Here is a 20839-nt window from a genome sequence, read left to right as displayed (position 1 = left end):
AAGACTCCTCTGGGAAAAGAGCACAGTGCATAGAAAGACTTTCAAGACCAAACTCTGCAAGCAGCAGGCACAAGGACAGCGGATGTGCTTCAATGCCACTTTATAGACTTCAGCCTGGTCGACACCTAAAACTTAGGTTGACATAGCTACATCGTTCCAGGGTGTGAAAGATTCACATGCCAAGAGACGTAGGTAACCAATCTAACCCCTGGTATAGACGCCACTACGTCAATGGAAAAATTATTCTGTCGACGTAGCTACCGCCTCTTGATGGGGTGATTTACTACAGTGGTGGAAAAAACCTTTCCGTCACTATAGCGAGTGTCTACAGTGGCATAGCTACAGCACTGCATCTGTGCCATGGACATGCTTTAATCATTATAAAGTGACACTGTCCTTTCAATCCTATGCTAGCGAGCTGCTTTAAAATACTCCGATGACAATGCTAGAATTGTCCGCAGTGTTGCTGTAGTCATGTTGGTGCCACGATAAGAGAGAGACAAGGATGAGGGTGAGGGAATATCTTGTATTGGTCCAACTTCTATTGGTCAGAGAGACAAGTTTTTGAGCTTACACAGAGCTCTTCTTCAGGTCTCTGGAGCATGAAAGCGTGTCTTTCACCAGCAGAAGTTGGTCCAATAAATGCTAGAATTATCTGGTCTACAGTTACTCATTTTTAAACAACGTGTGCTGTGGCAGGTCGGGTGCAGTGGCGTGCGTCTGTAATCCCAGCTACTTGGGAGGCTGACGCTGGCCGATACCTCAGGGTGCTGGGCTGCCGTTCGGGTGTCTGGTGCCACTGACAGCCTGGCCAGCAGGTGGCTGAAGGACTGGCTAAAAAGCGGTGTCCAAATACGTTCACCACTAGCCACATGTGGCTAATAGGCTATTGAATTGTGGCTAATGCATGTGGCTTTTTTATAATGTGGCTAATAAGAAAAATTCAAAACCACAAGTGTGGCTAGCACTGAATTTCTGTTGGACACCGCTGGGCTAGAACAACATGAATGATGTGCTGTGATTGGCACTCTCTCTGTGAGGGCTGATGGACCGATCGATCAGGGTGGTCTGTGGCAAATGCCTTGGTTTCAATACCGATTGATGTCATTTCATAGGCTTTTCTATTAGTCACAACCGATTTACATAACTTGATGGAAATGTCACCTGTACGGAATTACGTTCTGCATGCCCCAGAGTTCATCTTGCCCTTATCTTTGAGGATTAACAAAACTACTTTTTTCTTTAGGTAAATTGTGGCATTCTAATAGTTTTATAAAGTCAATTTAGTTCTTTAATCAGATAAACCTACTCTAGGCAGAAGAGGTTCTTAAACTTTTTTAGACCCCTACCTCATGTTTAGTCACTCACCACTATGCCTCCTTGTCGTGTCCCTTGTGACCGTGAAGAGACAGAATTCAGCTATACTCAACACAAAAGGGTCTCTGCTGGGCCCTCACGGGCCTTGCTTTCTAGCTTGCCAACATCACTCAGGCTGCATGATATTACCACACAGGCTCTGTCTAAGTCCTGTCCCCGAATAAGTAATTGTGGAATAGGTTGCCGATTATACTACTCTCCTCCAAGGCTCCCCTGAATTCTTTGTGCCATTTCCCACAATATTTTATGAACAGCAATGTGGGAATTGTTGTAGAGATCTGGGTGCCATTGCTGGCATCTGAGGAGGATGGGTTTCAACTAAGTGAGCAAATGTGCCCTTGGGAAGACCTGGAGTACAGAATGGGAGAAGAATTAGAACCACACACCACATCCCACAAAAAACCTGTTGGCAATCACCTTGGGGACCATGTCCCCCTTCATGAAAATCACTAGTATAGCTAATGGTCCAGTTCTCCGTATCCAACTTCAGTTTCCAGACTCCTACAGTGCTTATCTCTACAAAGTTATTGCAAGTGTTTTCTTGGTGACATTATGTTGGAAAAAACACATCTTTTAAAAATATATCCATTCTAAACTACTGATGGGTCCAACCAGAACTCCAAATCTGAATGCTCCCAGACTGTGAGGAAGTCTGAATCAGACTACAAACCTCACAGCTGGCCCAAACCTCAGACACAAGGGTTTCCAAACTTTGGTGGACTTCTGATCTAGCTCTGAAGTTTGTGGTTTGGGCCCATCTCAAGGAACACCACACTGTGGCACCCATTCAAATTATGTGCAATCCTATAAAGCATCCCAGTTGGGAACCTTAAACCCTTTGTACTGCCACAGCTATTTACTAATTTAACAAGTAGAGAAGTACCATATTCATTAAAATCCTACAAATAATAAAATATAACCACTCATTAGTTCACGAAACCTACTCACAAAATTCGTACTCTGGCCATACTGTTTGGTTATTTACTGGTCACCGAGTAGGAGAGAGAACTTTTCCAGATGTTAAAACAATGGAGTTCCTGCCTCTTCTTAAAGAGATGGAACAACTGTCCTTACCAAGAAGTAAAAAGCTACCTTGAAAATCTGAGTCTATTGTTGAATAATCTCCCTTCAGCTCCTGTGCCGCAGAAGTGAATGCCAAGTAGATGGATGTCTTTCTTTCTTTCTTTCAGGGTGGGAAGAATGATGACTTTTCTCTGGCTGAAGCACAGGCTAAAGTACCCCTACCATGGAAGATGTTCCCAGGGGTCTAGGAGGAGCAGTATGTTGAAGATATTAGGAAGGTTTTGGAAGAAAAATAGGGCATAATATAATAAGGCTCACATTAGTTCTAAACAGAATTACAAACTGAAAATCCATTTAGCATCGCACAGGCTGGCTGTTGCCTGGACTGTAAGGACCAGCTTCTTTTATAATTGCTACATATGTGTCTAGCACAGTATCTTTGTACCGTGTTGTATACAGACACAAAATGCTCAGAAGTGTTTACAATCTGTATCAGAGAAAATAAAAATAACAGACCGAGGGAGAGGGGAAGGAGAAGGGGGGATTTAAATGAAAGTGAGGGGAGTCGCACTATGTTGCCAATGAATCTAATACCCTTCAGCTCCAGCCTCCAGTTACAACCCCTAACATTATGCTTAGTATGTTCTACTTTCCTCATTGCATTGGTGGGGTGAGGGGCTCTCTTTGCCCCAATGGGTCCCTGACTCCCATCCATGACGTATCCTGGGAGATCCCTTTCTTGCTCTCAACGGTCCACTCAACCTCCCTGCTTGGGAGGAACCCATCCCTCTGTGGTGTTGGGAAGGCACTGTGCATTCTCCCTGCCTTCCAATCCACCCATCTGCTGAGGGAATCATGGAGAGGGGACAGGTTGGACGCAGGTCCCCAGCGCAGGTCCCCCCCAGAAGAAGCAGAGGGGATCAGGATTTCATGAGGTCTCAAGGTCATAGGTGCATCACTCCAGCAAGCTCTGCAGAGGGCTGGTGGGGCCAGGATCTGGCCCTTTGCTTGCATTTTATTTAGGAGATAAAAATAAAACAAAACATTGGGATGGTTTGTTCTCTGGCAAGGCTCCTTTCGCTTGGAAACAGATAACACAAAAAGATTGCTCTGCCCCTGAACAGCCATTAAACCATATTTTATCCTCGTGAACTTGGACCTGTGGTATCATTACTCAGTGAAAAACATCCTTCCAGGCTAATAACAGTCACCCCCGAACAGAAGTCTCCGAACTTTTAACAGTTAGCACTACCCCTGCGGCTCCTGATTGCCCTGGATCTCTGCTTAACGGCCTGCCTGCCTCAGAGACCCTGCAGCCAGTGCTTGGTGAAGGATGAGTGTCTTCGGTACTTGAGATCCACATTTAATGTCTGATCCTGCACCATGGATATCAACAGCAGCTGCACTTTGGACTTCAACAGGTGAAGGATCACAGCCATACACTACAGTCCTTACAGCCACATACCCTGGGGTAGCGTTTCTATTGTTGAGGAGGTTAAAAATATAGTTACATATGTTTTTCCTGTGAAATAATGAAAAATCCTCCCCACCTCCTGAAAATCCTAACTTGGTAAACAGAGTATTTGAAAAATCAATTTTAAGAAACACGTTTTATTTCCCCGAGGAAGTTTTCCCCTTTTCTCTCCTTCTTTCCCCTTCAAATGAACTCAGAGAGGCAGAAGCCTAATCCAAGTTAACTCTCAGGCCAGTTTGGAAGCTGCAGGTGAAAATATTCTTTGTACCCTCTCTCCCCCCCACACACTCCCTTCTTTAGAAGGTGCATTGACTGAAAATTGTGTCTAAATGTCAGATAATTTTTTTTTTTAAACTTTCCCTTGTTCCTGCCCTTGAAAGCTGCCTCTGGCCTGTGCCACACTGGTATAAGATCAAGTGGGAGACCAATAATGCTGAGACACTAACCAGTGATCCGTGCCCCCCTGTCCACACGGAACAATGCCCCACGGCAAAAGGTGGGCATTTGTGGTTTGCAGACTCTCCTTCTGTTTGAGAGTTTATACCCCAATCCTGCAAACATTTACCTTTAAGATCGACTAGTAAAAAGCACTATAAGGGCTGGTATTATTTAGCAGGAATAATCTCCGTGAACTCAATAGGACAATTCTCATACTTAAATGCTTTGCTGGAGAGGGGCCCTAAAAGGCATCTTCCTATACTTGACCTTTCTGTATCCATTAGGGCCATGCATGGGATTTACCCTGGTCCCAGTGCAGTACTGCCCCATTGCAAGGGTCAGCCATGGGCAAGTCTGGGGGAAGGCTGCGTGTAACATAGGAGGCGAGGAGCTGATGTATACGATGATCCATTCTCCTCGAAGGAGTTGGCTTTGTTTTGTTTTGGTTGTTTCTGAGAAGCACTGGGTTGCCAACCTTCCAGGATCGGCATCAATCTCCCGGTGACTATTGAAAGCAATCCGGGAGATTTTAATAGGATAATTTAAGAATATGACATTACATCATGTTGGGCGGGGGGCGGAAAATCTCCCTGAATAGCTTCAGTCTGAGTTGGTAACCCGAGAGAGAGACAGAGTTATTCAGTCTGCTGTATTAAAGTGACCCCCACCTACTTCCTGAACTGGCTGACAGTGAAGCCAATCTGCTCAGACGCAGGGGAGAGCAATAGCTGCTGGGAGCCAGTTGCAGCTCCCATCCTCAGCTGTCTGGCCCTGGTGCAAGTTAGGGCTACACTGAGGCAGTTCCCTCAGGGCCAGTGGAGGACTGGGTGTGGCAGACACATGCTCCGCTCTGCCTCTTCACATCCCCTCCAATGGCTGGTTGGTTTAGGGAGGCACTTTACACAAAGCAGACTGAAGAATCTGGCCTCAGGTATCCTGTTCCTTTAGCACGTGTAAATCAGGCCAGGCCTACGCTACAGACCTCTATCGGTATAACTATGAGCGACATAGTTACACCAACCTACCCCCATTGTAGACAGTGCTAGGTCCATTGGGAGAGCTTCTCCTGCCGACACAGCTACCGTCTCACAGGGAGGTGTATTAACTACACCAACGAGAGAAGCTCTCCCGTCAGCGTAGTAGCGTCTTCACTAAATCACTACACTGTAGCTGTACATGAAGACATGCAGTGCCACTGATGTCAGCAGAGTTATGCTAATTTCTATCCAGCAGAGTTCTCACCCTACTCCAAACAGAGAATACCCACACTGGAGAAGGTCCAAAATGACCATCATCCTGGGATTTGTCTTTATTGTTAACGTAGGTAATAACCAACAAGAATGTCATAAACCTCAGGTTAAGCGTTCTTCCGAAAGAGGCTATCGCCTAAGTATTTTCTGAAGGCCGCTTTTGTCTCTGTCCTGAGTTCACTCTGCCACAGAGGGACACACCAATTCTTAAACTCTTGAATTACAGATAATAGAACTCAATTTAGCTGCCAGGGACAAGGAAGGTGGCCTGTCTGTCTGACCCTGACAGTTTTGAAGGCAGCAGAATGAGATAGGATAGCCCACAGCATTGGAGATCACTGGCTAAGGCTACCTTTTTCAAAGGTGTCCTCTGACTATGAGCACATCAGTTTTTGGATGCCTAACCTCAGATACCAGGTTTGCCAGGTTGGAGTGTCCAAAAATTAAGCATGCAAAGTTAGAGGGCACTTTTGAAAATTTGGGCCTAATTTTTTAAACAGCTTCTCATTTTGTGCCTACAGTTACTCCCAGGTGCAAAACTACAGGCACAAATTACAGCATTTAGACATTTAATTGCTGTGCAATTCAGGCAGTACAAGCCTAAATGCTATCACTTGTTCCTGTGACTGACTGACACAAAACTGACGGCACATAATTAGAGATTAGGTTGAGGCCCCTTTAAAAAGCTGCCCCTAGTAGCTGAGATTTAACACTGGATACTAGAGCAAAAGCAGGGTTTAGTGAAAGGTTAGCAAACACAGGAGGATGATTGCAACATGATGTTCCAGCAGATCCAAGCCATGAATGAAGAAAACGTTACCAACTCCTAGTCTACCAGAACAATGAGGTGTTCTCTTTGATAGGAAACTCTGCTTTTCTCCATGCAAGCAACAGATGTATCAAATACTATAAATGGAGGTTGAGTCCTTGCTCAGGGCAACTTAGCGAAAGATATTTGCGGTGGTATGGACTGGAATGTTTTGATAAGCCTTAGGCTAGGTCAGTTGGGATGCATTACAAATCAAACAGTTATACAGGAAACTCAGTCTGTGCTAACATCAACATCTAACTTGATGAGTAATAAGTCAACTATACAAAGTCCGGAAGCTCTTTCCTTATCCAGATTTTGGTCCTTGACCTCCTTCCAATATACGGAGCCATCCTAGTCCTACTCAGAATATTTCAATTGAAGGTGTTTTCATGAAAAGATGGGAAAATACTATTAATAAAGTTTGGGGTGGGGTTTATTTTGTTTTCTGACCAGTTTAACTGAAAATGTTTGTGAATTTCAACTCAGATACAAATGTAAAAGATTAAAATATTCATGTTAATGTAATCCAGCCTTCATTTTTATCAGGAGCTACAATATTTCTGCTGCTAAGTAAGATTCTGGGAAGAGCTGAAAATCAGCTATGATTGTTTAATGATGTGGAGTGGTTTAAATACATATGTAGGTAATTTTTTTTTTTTTTTAAAGAAAAAAGTACAGTCAGCATTTCAAAACAATCAGGTAAATCAGTAATAACTGCTCACCTGAAGAGCTATCATTTCATTCTATAAAAGTCAAATAGGCAATAAAGAATAATAAAAACAAATTGAAAATGTATCATATGTTTAAATCTGACATGCCACTTCCTTACAAACATCACTGCACAGTTTGGGAGAAATATTAAATTCCATAGCTGAGTTAGGATAAAATAAAACAAACATGGAAAGACTGATGTCATTCATATGGCGATGAAGTGAGCTGTAACTCACGAAAGCTTATGCTCAAATAAATTTGTTAGTTTCTAAGGTGCCACAAGTACTCCTTTTCTATTCACATCGCTGTATTCTTTAGTCAGCATCAGACCCAAACAAGACTTAAGCATGGTCTACGCTTAAAAATTAGATGGACCTTGCTAAGTTGTTCAGGGCTGTAAAAAATTTCACACCCTGAGCACTGCAGTTAGGTCAGCCTAACCCCCAGGGTAAACATGTCTAGGCTGACAGAAGGATTGTTCTGTCAACCCAGAGGTGGATTAACCACAGCGACAGAAAAACCCCTTTCATCAGTGTAGGAAGCATCTACATCCCGGTGCTACAGCTGCAGCATCAAAGATGTGCCACTCTATGTAGTGTGGACATGCCCTCATTCAAAAACTCTCTTCTCAGGAAGAATTTAAAGGGTAGGAAGAATTTAAAGGAAACCGTGCAAGTATTGGTAGGTTTTGCAAACTATTGTTGGGAAATAATCACCATCATTAGACATGTTTTTTTCCCTGAAAGCCTAGAATCCACAATGCTTTGCTGATTCGTCCTCTTTGGAAGCTGGTATTAAATAAAATAATAATAAATAATAATAAGCACTTTACTAAACCTGCAAATAATGGGAAATCAAAGTTTTAACAACTGAAAAAATGCAGAACACTATAATGTCTATTTTGTGCAGGCTAATGAGCTATATTCACTTGTAAATTAAAGAATAACTGCAAACAATATGCCCCTTTATATATTGTAATAAGTATTTGCTAAGTACAATTATACACAAAGTTAAATATTTATTAAGGACAAGTCTGGCTCCTGACTCAGGCATGGTCTACAACTAAAACTGCAAACAGTTCCAAATGCAAACAGATGGACATCGTACCAAAAGGACTGAAGGTAAAAAATCCATTACAATCTACATACCACACAGACTATGCTGACAGTTTGTGCCACACACTCTCAAAGAAACTGTCGAACCACCTGATCAACATCCTCTACAGCAAACAGGGAAAGATTAAGAATGAGCTCTCAAAACTGGATACTCGCATAAAAAACCAACCTTCCACACAAACTTCCTCATGGCTGGACTTTACAAAAACTAGACAAGCCATTTACAACACACACTTTGCTTCTCTACAAAAGAAAAAGGACACTTATCTAAACTACTACATGCCACAAGGAACAGTGGTTCCCTTAACCCACCCAGCAATATTGTTAATATACTCTTAGCCCAGCAGAAGAATCTGTCCTATCTTGGGGCCTCTCCTTCTGCCCCTCCATCCCCACGAACTTGATACAGTTCTGTGGTGACCTAGAATCCTATTTTCAAAGTCTCCGACTCAAGGAATATTTCCAACACACCTCTGAACAACATACTAACCCACAGAGACCTTCCTACCGAGACTACAAAAAGAAGGATTCTGGGGGACTCCTCCTGAAGGTCGAAACAACAGACTGGACTTCTACATAGAGTGCTTCCGCCAACGTGCATGAGCTGAAATTTTGGAAAAGCAGCATCACTTGCCCCATAACCTCAGCCGAGCAGAACACAATGCCATCCACAGTCTCAGAAACAACTCTGACATCATAATCAAAAAGGCTGACAAAGGAGGTGCTGTCGTCATCATGACAAGGTCGGAATATGAAAAAGAGGCTGCTAGGCAGCTCTCCAAAGCCACTTTCTACAAGCCATTACCCTCTGATCCCACTGAGAGTTACCAAAAGAAACTACAGCATTTGCTCAAGAAACTCCCTGAAAAAGCACAAGAACAAATCCACACAGACACACCCCTAGAACCCAAACCAGGGGTATTCTATCTGCTACCCAAGATCCATAAACCTGGAAATCCTGGACGCCCCATCATCTCAGGCATTGGCACCCTGACAGCAGGATTGTCTGGCTATGTAGACTCCCTCCTCAGGCCCTACGCTACCAGCACTCCCAGCTATCTTCAAGACACCACTGACTTCCTGAGGAAACTACAATCCATCGGTGCTCTTCCTGAAAACACCATCCTAGCCACTATGGATGTAGAAGCCCTCTACACCAAAATTCCATGCAAAGATGGACTACAAGCTGTCAGGAACAGTATCCCTGATAATGTCACGGAAAACCTGGTGACTGAACTTTGTGACTTTGTCCTCACCCATAACTATTTCACATTTGGGGACAATGTATACCTTCAAATCACGGCACTGCTATGGGTACCCGCATGGCCCCACAGTATGCCAACATTTTTATGGCTGACTTAGAACAATGCTTCCTCAGCTCTCATCCTCTAATGCCCCTGCTCTACTTGCACTACATTGATGACATCTTCATCATCTGGACCCATGGAAAAGAAGCCCTTGAGGAATTCCACCATGATTTCAACAATTTCCATCCCACCATCAACCTCAGCCTGGACCTGTCCACACAAGAGATCCACTTCCTGGACACTACGGTGCTGATAAGCGATGGGCACATAAACACCACCCTATACCGGAAACCTACTGACCGCTATGCCTACCTACATGCCTCCAGCTTTCACCCTGACCACACCACACGATCCATTGTCTACAGCCAAGCTCTGCGATACAACCGCATTTGCTCCAACCCCTCAGACAGAGACAATCACCTACAAGATCTCTATCAAGCGTTCTTACAACTACAATACCCACCTGCTGAAATGAAGAAACAGATTGACAGAGCCAGAAGAGTACCCAGAAGTCACCTATACAGGACAGGCCCAACAAAGAAAATAACAGAACGCCACTAGCCATCACCTTCAGCCCCCAACTAAAACCTCTCCAACGCATCATCAAGGATCTACAACCTGTCCTGAAGGACGACCCATCACTCTCACAGATCTTGGGAGACAGGCCAGTCCTTGCTTACAGACAGCACCCCAGCCTGAAGCAAATACTCACCAGCAACCACACAACAGAACTACTAACCCAGGAACCTATCCTTGCAACAAAACCTGTTGCCAACTGTGTCCACACAGTTGTGTATCTATTCAGGGGACACCATCATAGGGCCTAATCACATCAGCCACACTATCAGAGGCTCATTCACCTGCACATCCACCAATGTGATATATGCCATCATGTGCCAGCAATGCCCCTCTGCCATGTACATTGGTCAAACTGGACAGGCTCTACGTAAAATAATAAATGGACACAAATCAGACGTCAAGAATTATAACATTCAAAAACCAGTCGGAGAACACTTCAATCTCTTTGGTCACTCGATTACAGACCTAAAAGTGGCAATTCTTCAACAAAAAAACTTCAGAAACAGACTCCAACGAGAGACTGCTGAATTGGAATTAATTTGCAAACTGGATACAATTAACTTAGCCTTGAATAAAGACTGGGAGTGGATGAGTCATTACACAAAGTAAAACTATTTCCCCATGTTTTATTCCACCCCTCCCCCCCACCCTCCGTTCCTCACACGTTCTTGTCAGCTGCTGGAAATGGCCCACCTTGATTATCACTACAAAAGTTCCCCACCCCCACCTCCCCCGCTCTCCTGCTGGTAATAGCTCACCTGACCTGATCACTCTTGTTACAGTGTGCATGGTAACACCCATTGTTTCATGTTCTCTGTGTATATAAATCTCCCCACTGTGTTTTCCACTGCATGCATCCGATGAAGTGAGCTGTAGCTCATGAAAGCTTATGCTCAAATAAATTTGACAGGTTTCAGAGTAGCAGCCGTGTTAGTCTGTATTCGCAAAAAGTAAAGGAGCACTTGTGGCACCACAAGTACTCCTTTTCTTTTTGCAACTAAAACTTAGGTCAACCTAGCTACATTGCTCAGGGCTGTGAAAAATCCATACCCCTGAGAGAGACAGTTAAGCCTACTTAAGCCCAGGTATAGATGCTGCTAGGTTAACGGAAGAATTCTTCCATCCACCTAGCTACCACCTCTTCAGGGGGTGGATTTACTACAGTGATGGAAAAAAACCCTTCCGTTGCTGTGGCAAGTGTCTATACTACACAGCACAACTGCAGCTGGGCCATTGTAGACACAACCTCAGGCGGTACTCAAGAGCATTTCCATGGCAGTTACTAAGGGGTTCTAGATGAAGGAGAGAAAGAACCCGTACATGGTAACCTCTAGGAAAATCTCCACTATCCCAACTACTTCATCGTCCGTTAAGAAAGTTTCACCCTCAGAACAATTGGACAACGAAGCACGTGGAACATAAATTCTTTGGATGAAGATTTGATCAATGGAAGTAAAGGAGAAATCACCAGGGTTATTTTGGGCACATAATTCACAGTAGGCACTACTGGCACAAATCAAGTTGCAAGATTGGGGCCTTCTGTTGTTATTAGGTACCCAGCTCCGTGCTGAGAATCGCCTAAGTTGCTCAAGAAAAAGTGTGTTTCTTTTTGCTCTGGTGCACAGTTAATTTGGGTAATCGATATGCAATGCGTAAGTAAAACCATACTTAAGAGGCCCATATTAAATGCCAGCTAATGCATGCTCTGGTCTTCTGACTCTGTGAACTATCATTACCCCCTTTAACCTGAGCAGCTAGTCAAAGTTCGGGGCTTTGAGGATTGTTTCCGCTGGGAAGAGACTGGAACCAGGTATTTTCTTTGATGCAATCTTGTTTATTTACAAAGATTATACACAAAGTTCTATTAGCCTGGACACAGTAGGTATCAAAAGGAGGAGAGAATTCCTTTGCTTGCTGCTCCAAACTTGTCTTTCCAGCCAGCACTCTGTGTCCCAAAAGCTCTCTCTCTCAGGGCCACATTACCTGGGCTTCTGGTACTGTCTACTTGGCTTTCTGGCCACTTCTCCCACACACACAGACAGTCCAAGTTCCAACAGTCGAAGCCCTGCATTTTCTAGATCAGTCTCCAGGGAAACTCCTTCAGCCACATGGGTCAGCTTTTCCATGCACTGTACCTGTATTTTGGGAGTTACTGCTATTGTTTCAGCCACCTGGATACTATGGTTTCTTTACATTTATCCTGAGTGAAAGGTTATGGTTACACCGTCACCCAAACCATAACAACAAGGTTAACCCAACCACACAGTCCTATCTATCTTAAAGAGGTTTGAGACATTTCCACTACTCCCATTTCTTTTGTTTCTAACTCTTTCCAGGATTATGTCAATCTTAAAACACTTTTCCATAGATTGATAGATATGGGGAAAAAGTAGAGAGTAAAACTTTGCTAAAACTCAAAATGCAGGACTAAAATAGAGAGACAAGGTGGGTGAAGTAATATCTTTTATTGATGGGTGAGGTAATATTTTTGCGGGCTTCAACAACGGAACCCTACAACAACGATATATATTTAAAAAAAAAAAACCAACACAGATCACCACGTTTATCTTCACAGATCCAGCAACCACCCCAAAAACACAAAGAAATATATTATGTATAGTCAGGCACTCCGATACCACAGAGTATGCTCCGAGAAAAAAGTCGCGGATAAACACCTTAAACACGTTCAAAACCACCTTCACCAAACAAGGACACACCATCAGAGAAGTAGATTGGATGCTGGAACAGGCCACCCAAATACCCCGAGAGAATTTGCTTCAATACAGGGAAAAAACCAACCATTCGACCTCATACCCCTGTTTCTTCCCCACAATCCTGGATCCCATATGGGGAATCATTAAACAATTACAACCTGTCCTCGATGGGGACCATATTCTGAAAGAAATCTTTCCCAAACCCCACCTCTTCTGGCCTTCAACCCCCCCTCCCCCGACCTCATCATCAGAAGCAAGCTCCGCACAAACCAGGGCCCACCAACTCAAAGCGGCACCAGACGTTGCTAAAAGAACAGATGCAAAATTTGCAGACCTATCTCCACGGCTACGATGACCAACACCCCCCACAACACAACTGTCACGATCCAAGGGCCCTAGACATGCCTATCACAACATGTGATGTATCTCATCCAGTGCACTAAATGCCCCAACAATCACTGCACTCTGGAATGAACTCATCCAAAAAGGATAAAAGGCAAAAATAACGTATTACTCACGGGGTGAACACTTGTCACAAAATGATCACTCTGTATCAGATCTCTCAGTCGGTCCTCAAAGGAAACACCTTCAAAAGACAAGCCTGGGAGCTTAAATTCATAACTTTATTAGACACTAAAAACCACTGTCACAATAAAGAGACTGATTTATGGCTCATTACAACAATCTATAACCCACTAACCCTCCTACTGCAGAAGTGTTAACATTTGGTCACCTGGCCGGAGGGCTGAGTCACAAAGAGGCATCAGCGACCCGTGGAGCAAGACAGGGGCTGCAGAACCAGAGAGCGAGACTGACAGGGAGACAGCACACAACCACAGGAGGGGCAATGAACTCACAAGCTACTCCCCAGTTACCAGGAGGAGGTGCCATCCCTGCGGTGACTGGACCACCCTCTCACAGACGGTTACCCCTCAAAGTAAAGTTCATTCAAGCTGTGAGGAAGGTGACAGAATGTGGCGGAGAAGGAAGCTCCATGCTCTTTCTTCCCCCGCGGGTGCTTGCTAAAATGCAAATTGTTGCGTTTCCTGCAATCTCCCCTCTCCTTCTTAGTTTGATGACCCTGTTTACTGCTTATATGTAGACAGAGGTAAACCTACACGCCTTTGTCTAAGGCAGACTGTGCTTATGCATTGCTTGCTGAACCCATTTTAAGAATATAATTCTGGAATATATTCAGAACTGTTTGTACACATCCTGCGCATGCATCATATAAGAATATTAATGATCAGTGAGTTATCAGTTTTCCTATGATATCTTACATGCCACCTTTTAGATACAGATTATGACAACAGTGGGTGAGGTGTGGGGAGTGTGTCAGGCCTGACTATACTGTTGACACAGTAGTGAACCACACATGGGCTTCCATGCCACAAGGAGCCCATGTCTAACATATCATTTTAAGCGTACAATGACCAGTGTTGGAGATACAGGCAAGAAAGTCCACGATGCCATCAGTGGACATATTGGTAAGATCAAAGCCCTGTTTTAACCCAACTGTTTCGATTTTAGTGTTTGCAGCTAGCACTAGCACAGGGGTACCATGTGGTGAGCATTATTCTCTTGGAACACATTACTGGGAAATAGGGGGTCACATGGTTTCCTCTGCAGTGTTAAAACCAGAAAATTGAATTTTCTTGCTGAACATTCATTTAGCCACTTCAACAAAAGTTCAGCTTTTAGAGGGCACTCAGCAGCTAATTCGATAGTGTAAAAGGTGGCATGCTGCAGCTGCTAATGCAATCTAAAGGTGATGTGCACATACAAAATTGGGCAGTATTCTTGCAAATCAAATTTGATATCCCAAAATATGGTTAATATAATTTAGTGCCAATAACTTGTCCCTGCCTAACCAGGAACTCGGAATATTGCAGATTCTGGTGGCCTCTATTCTTGTGGCATCCTGAACTTTTACTCACATATCTTTTGCAGCTTCACAAACAACAGGGGACAGAGGAAGAGGCTTCTGCCTATTAATTTCACCCCCAGGAGGTCTTGACAGGTGAAAAATCCAATTTTTCCTCAGATGTCTACCCTTGCTGCATCAGTGCCTCCGTGTGGCATGCCCAGAGCGCTGCCTTTCCGATGGCTATTTTCTTCTTGTCTCTCGCATGTGGGAATTTCATCCCTCAGAAAAGTCAGCTCCGAGTTGTTGTCTGTCAGTAGCACGAAGTGGAATGGAGAGAGAAGACTTGGGAGTAAGGATTTATTGACTTGAAGCCAGGGTTAAACCTCCAGCTAGAACCAGCCAGCATCCTGTGGCACACAGTGGTCTAACACACTGGTTGAATGACACCTTTTTGGGACAACGTGATGGGCACAGGTGACACTGACTGCTCCAAGGTCACGGCCAGAAAACCTGACTCACCTCCCTGCCCAGGGAGAGCAGGAATTGTGGAGGGAGCACGGACAGCACCAAGGAAAGGGAGGAACAAATCAGAGGTGCCACTTCTCAGTGAGAGGAGAGGAGGCAGGAGCAGAGTGTAATTGGAACTGCTGCTGCCATCTTTGGAGGGGGGAAACCAGAGGAAGCAAAGCTGGTGGGGGAAAAGAGCTTGGCCTTCGCTAGCAAAGCGGCTGCAGTGTCCTGCGAAGCAGGAGATGTGGGCAGAATTCATTAATTAGGAGGAGAGTGGGGAGCCTGGAGTTTGTCTCTTGGACTGTGAGGCGGCACCCAGAATTTAACAACTGGTGTGGCGGGAGCACAAGGTGTGAGAATTGATCTTTATTGATTTATTGGGGCGGGCAGATGGATTCATAGGCGGGTGGATGGGTGGGGCTGGGCTGATGTGTTGGAAGAGAAGATGTAGCAATGTGTAAGTTAAATAGACAGCGCATGAGGATGGGGAGGAGCCGTGAAGATATTTGTCACCTTGATTAGGAGCCTCAGTCCTTGGGCAAGCTGGTGTCAAGGAAATGTTTCCAGCCCGTCTCCACAATCATAGCTCCGTTCTCCTTAGGCATTACTGTTTTGTCCAAAAGAGCCACTATGCAAGGACAACTTGCTCATGAACATCACAAACATAAAGCATCCAGCTGCTTTGATGCATTTGTTTTCTTTTAAGAGTTACCAAGCATAGATAGGTCACCCGGGAGCCCCCTGCAGAGACAGGGAGCCACTGCTGAGCGTGAGCTTTCCACTCAGCCTACAGCAGAGCACGTTGCGAGATACCCATTCATATGCCACTACTGAATGGTGCCTAATCGCCCCCTAGAACTCAGCATGTTGGGGAGGGTAGTTAGTCCAGGAAAAGTTAGGAGTTCATGGAAGTGCGGTACAACTCTCAAAGAAGGCAGCAGGTGAAATGAATTCAGCGCTGTTAAAAGATGACAGATAACTTCCGTTTCCTGGGCAATCTTTTCATTGAGCTGCCACAGCACAGGAAGCGACAGTACAAGTTTCCTCCACGCTGCAGCATCAATCTGTCGTGACCCTGCTCTGGAAGGATACAATTTCTCTAGGGAGGAGGCAGCTTCATCTTCATGGACACTCAGTCTTTGCCATCTCTTGCTGAGATGGCCAGTGAATGTGACATGAACATTTGTCCATTGGGAACCAGACTGCCATCTCACATAAGCCAATGGACAGCTGTCAGATCTTTTGGTCACTAACGAATTAACCAGGGGTTACACAAATGCGATGAAGCAAGCTTTAGCTCACGAAAGCTTATGCTCAAATAACTTGGTTAGTCTCTAAGGTGCCACTAGTACTCCTTTTCTTTTTGCGAATACAGACTGACACTGCTGCTACTCTGAAACCTAACAAATTGAACCTGGTGCTACCCATACCTCTCCACTTCTGAAGCCCTTTAAAGGCTTAACCAGATGGGTTCTGAATAAAAGCAGAAGAGTAATAGGTTGGTACCTACCATTCAAAGACTGGAGTGATTTAACAGACTATGGAAAAGGTTAGTTTCAATCAAGCAGTGTGAAAATACATAGAGGATTAAGTTGTACTGGGTTTGCTCCTTATTAGCTGTCATTGATATAAAGTTGAAATCTTTTGCATATCACCCTATTTACCTGAAATCACACAGGTTGTCTTTGTTCTATTTTCAATAAGGTTTGCAGCTACCCCAGGGAAGACCCTTGACATTTTAGCAACACTTTTTACTTCTAAGGGAACCAACTAATTAGCTGTGTGCCAATAATCCTGGACAACGTTTACTTCTAATTAACCAAGCTGACAAGAATTTAAATACAAACTACTCTTACAAATGAAAGGTTAACCACAGACTGTCAGCCTTTGCCATAGCTTTAGACAGTTTTAAGAGTGAAAAATCATTGTAACTTAATTAAAAAGGGAGACTCCATTTCTATAATGAAAAGTGCAGACTTCCACTTTTAAAACCCAGAGATGTGGTTTTGGGGGACAAAATACTCACTCTCTCCCATCCCAGAAAAGAGGATTAAGATTATAAAATATTCATATCTATTTCCCTCCCACCCCCCACTACTGAGAATATAGATGAATCTGTTGTCCACTTTTCATATTCAGACATCCACAGAACAAATATTTAACACAGTCCAGCAGCCTTAAAATAATTTAAGCTGTTCCGAGGGGTTTTTAAACAGAAGCTCATTATTCATTGAAATTCTCGCTGCAAGCAGGAAGAATCTTGAGCCTCCCGAACTGCATGAAAGGCAGAAATCTGACCCTGACTTGCATAGATATCTGAACTATGTGTTTACCATAGTGATTGGTCCTATCTAGGGCCTGATGGTGCATTAGCACCGAAGGGCCTAGTTTTTTTCTACAAGAATCTCTCCCTTAACCAGAAGGGTACATGTTTCTCATGATATTTATCAAACCTCAGCTCCTTCTGCCATGCAGCTGGAATGAGACTGCATAATTAAGGTTAAGATTTTGTCACGGTTATTTTTAGTAAAAGTCACAGACAGGTCGCGGGCAATAAACAAAAATTCACGGAAACCTGCAACCTGTCTGTGACTTTTACTAAAAATAATGGCAGGGTAGGGGGGGTGGAGGTGTTGATGGGGTGATGACTGAGGTCTGAGCCCCGTGGTGGTGGGGTAGGTATCCCGTCTGACATCTGGGCACACACATGAGTGGGGTAGGGATAAGAACATAAGAACAGCCATACTGGGTCAGACCTATGGTCCACCTAGCCCAGTACCTATCTTTTGTTACCAGATGCTTCAGAGAGAATTAACAGAACATGGCAATTATTGAGTGATCCATCCCCTGTTGTCCAGTCCCAGCATGTGGCAATTAGAGGCTTAGGGACACCCAGAGCATGAGTTTGTCTCTCTCACCATGTTGGTTAATAGCCATTGATGGACCTGTGTTGTATTCAGTGTTGTTGTAGCCATGTTGGTCCCAGGATATTAGAGAGACAAGGTGGATGAGATAATATGTCTTATTGGACCAACTTCTGTTGGTGAGAAAGACAAGCTTTTAAACATACACAAGCTTGTCACAGAAAGTTAGAAACAGTTCCTTAGCCACAGGATCAAGACACTACGCCACATTGCCTCTCGCTAGGCCCCTGGTTTTCCAGAGTCTTTTCTTACAGCAGTTCATCTTCACAGTATAAGCCAACCAACTAAAATAGATGAGCCCAGGTTCCTTCAAAATCAACCTCAACACCTTCTGTGTAAGCCTAGCAGCATGGATGCTTTGAGATCATTGGTGGCCAACACCCTACTCACAAGCAAAAGCAGCATATTTTCAGCTAATTTGTAGTAGCAGAATTTCCAAGTTCAGTTTTCAGCCACTGCTTCTGATCAAACACACAGCTGTTTTCTTAACATTCTCTGTTGTCAACATTCCATTTTCATGCCGAGAGACAGCATGCAGTGGGTGTGGGGGGGTGGGGGGAGATGGTCAGAATTCAGGCTGATTGCACAAACATTGGTTAGTGAGGTTAAAAAATTGCAAAAATAACTCAATGTGTCTTCATTCTGTACAAACTGTAAGACAGAGTGTGTTTTCAGATCTCACTGGACAGCAAGTAAAAGGAAAATATAACAATATTCTGCTCGACACAAGCAAAAAAACCTTTTGCAGAACACTTATGCACCCTGAAAAGACATCAGTTCATGTTGAAGGATATCAGCAAGAAGAAATCACTTCACTTTGTTATTAAATGTTGCAATGAAAACAGTTCTAGGGCTAAATTAGGATGCACACCCCTTGTGCATTTGTTCATAATAGGGACTCTGTTATTTGTGGGTGGTCAGAGACTGGTCAGCCCAAGAGTGTCTGAGTAGCTGTCCACTCGTGGTCTTGGCTTAAGTAATCAGGGTCATGCAAGGGGGGAAAGTGTGTAAGGGAACAGGTGGCTATGGTACAATAACCAGACCCTGCTCCTTGGCCCCAGAGGGTCCCAGAGCCTGGGCCACAATTAAACAGCCCCATAGCCTGACACAGGCCAGCTGTGGGTGCTTAATTGCAGTGTAGACACAACCTAAGCCTCTTCCCCACCGGGCCCTTCTGTGGCTGGAGCTGCAAAAGTCTGAGGAGCATGAACCCCAGAGGTCTTGTATAAACCAGGATCAAAGTGCAACAGATCCACCAAGTGATTTCCCTTCTGGATAGGGCTCATGCCCCAGAGGCTGTAGGTTAGCCAGGATTGTGTCACCAACTCATTATAGGCCCAATCCAACATCAATGAATCCAATGCTATTGACCTCAGTGGGAGATCAGACCTCCCTATGACTTGGTCAACTTATTTGAAACAATTAAAAAAAAAAGGGGGGGGGGGGAGAAGGAGGCCACTACGGACCAGATGCTGTATCTGAGAGTAGTTCTCAGTAAATACATTACAAAAGAAAGCCTGACCAAATGAAGAGTCCACTCAGAGGTATAATGAGGCCCCCATGAGTTAAATTAGATCTACTCCCGAGAGATTTGAAAATAGAATTACTAGATAACAGTGTGCTGCAGTTACAGGCTACAGTACTATGTCATGTATTGGTCTGAATCAGGACAAATCTTCAACTTGAGTCGATCATCATGCTTTGTTGGAATTCTATATTTGAGCCAAAAGATAAAAATCAACACTTCAGATTAATTTATTGAGACCATGGAAGTATCAGTGATACTGAATTACACCGCACCTTTCGTCCCAGGATCTCGAGACAACACTCACACATTCATTAAGTCTGAGAACCACAAGGCATTTGAAGAGCAGATGGGAAAACTGAAATAGAGCGGTCAAAATGGCTCGGCAGAGGTCACCCAACAAGACAGTGATGGATGCAGGAATAGAACACAACACTACTGGCCCCCAGGCTAATGCTCTAACCACTAGACAATCATAGAATCATAGGACTGGAAGCAGACAAGAGGTCTTTTAGTCCAATCCCCTGCACTCAAGGCAGGACTGAGTATTATCTAGTCTAGTCAATGCTCCTTCAAGTAAACAAATGCACTTCAATTCAGCTGAATTTGATGCAAAGCCATTGTGTGCGCACATCACACCCTGAATGCCAATTCAAGTTCATAATTTTTTGTTTTCCTATATGGTCTTGATTCCACATAGGTGCCAGATGAAGTGAACTGGCAGGTAACTCTATGTCATTGATGTTTAAAAATGCACTCTATTGACTTGTGTATCTTTTTATGACAAGACACGTCAGTTGGCCGTTATGAATCAGAGGTGAATAAGAATAAGGTTCACAGACATTCCTCTTCATAAGAAAGAGAAGATTTTGTAGCCATCTGCAACTCCCACAAGTATCTACACATATAGTCTGATGTCCAGACCAAACTGCTGATCTTATGTCCACAAAGTACATCCTAAGGCTCAAACAGAGACGGTCACTCCCAAACTTATTTTAGTTTAGCGTCGGCACATCTTTCTGGGGAAACTATGCCAGAAACTATGTCCGAGGACACAATTACAGCAATATCCTTGTCATTAAAGAAGTAGGGCTTGAGGATCAAGGTAAAGCGGGGTAAGTCTACATAGCCTCAATGGAGCTACATCAATTTACTCCAGCTGCTCTTAGGCTATTTCAGGACTATAAAGTTCTTGCTTCTTCTGCAAGAGATCA

Source organism: Natator depressus, chromosome 8 (assembly GCF_965152275.1).
Source record: "Natator depressus isolate rNatDep1 chromosome 8, rNatDep2.hap1, whole genome shotgun sequence".
Lineage (NCBI taxonomy): Eukaryota > Metazoa > Chordata > Testudines > Cheloniidae > Natator > Natator depressus.
The sequence above is the reverse complement of the archived record's forward strand: the minus strand, read 5'-3'. Positions refer to the sequence as shown.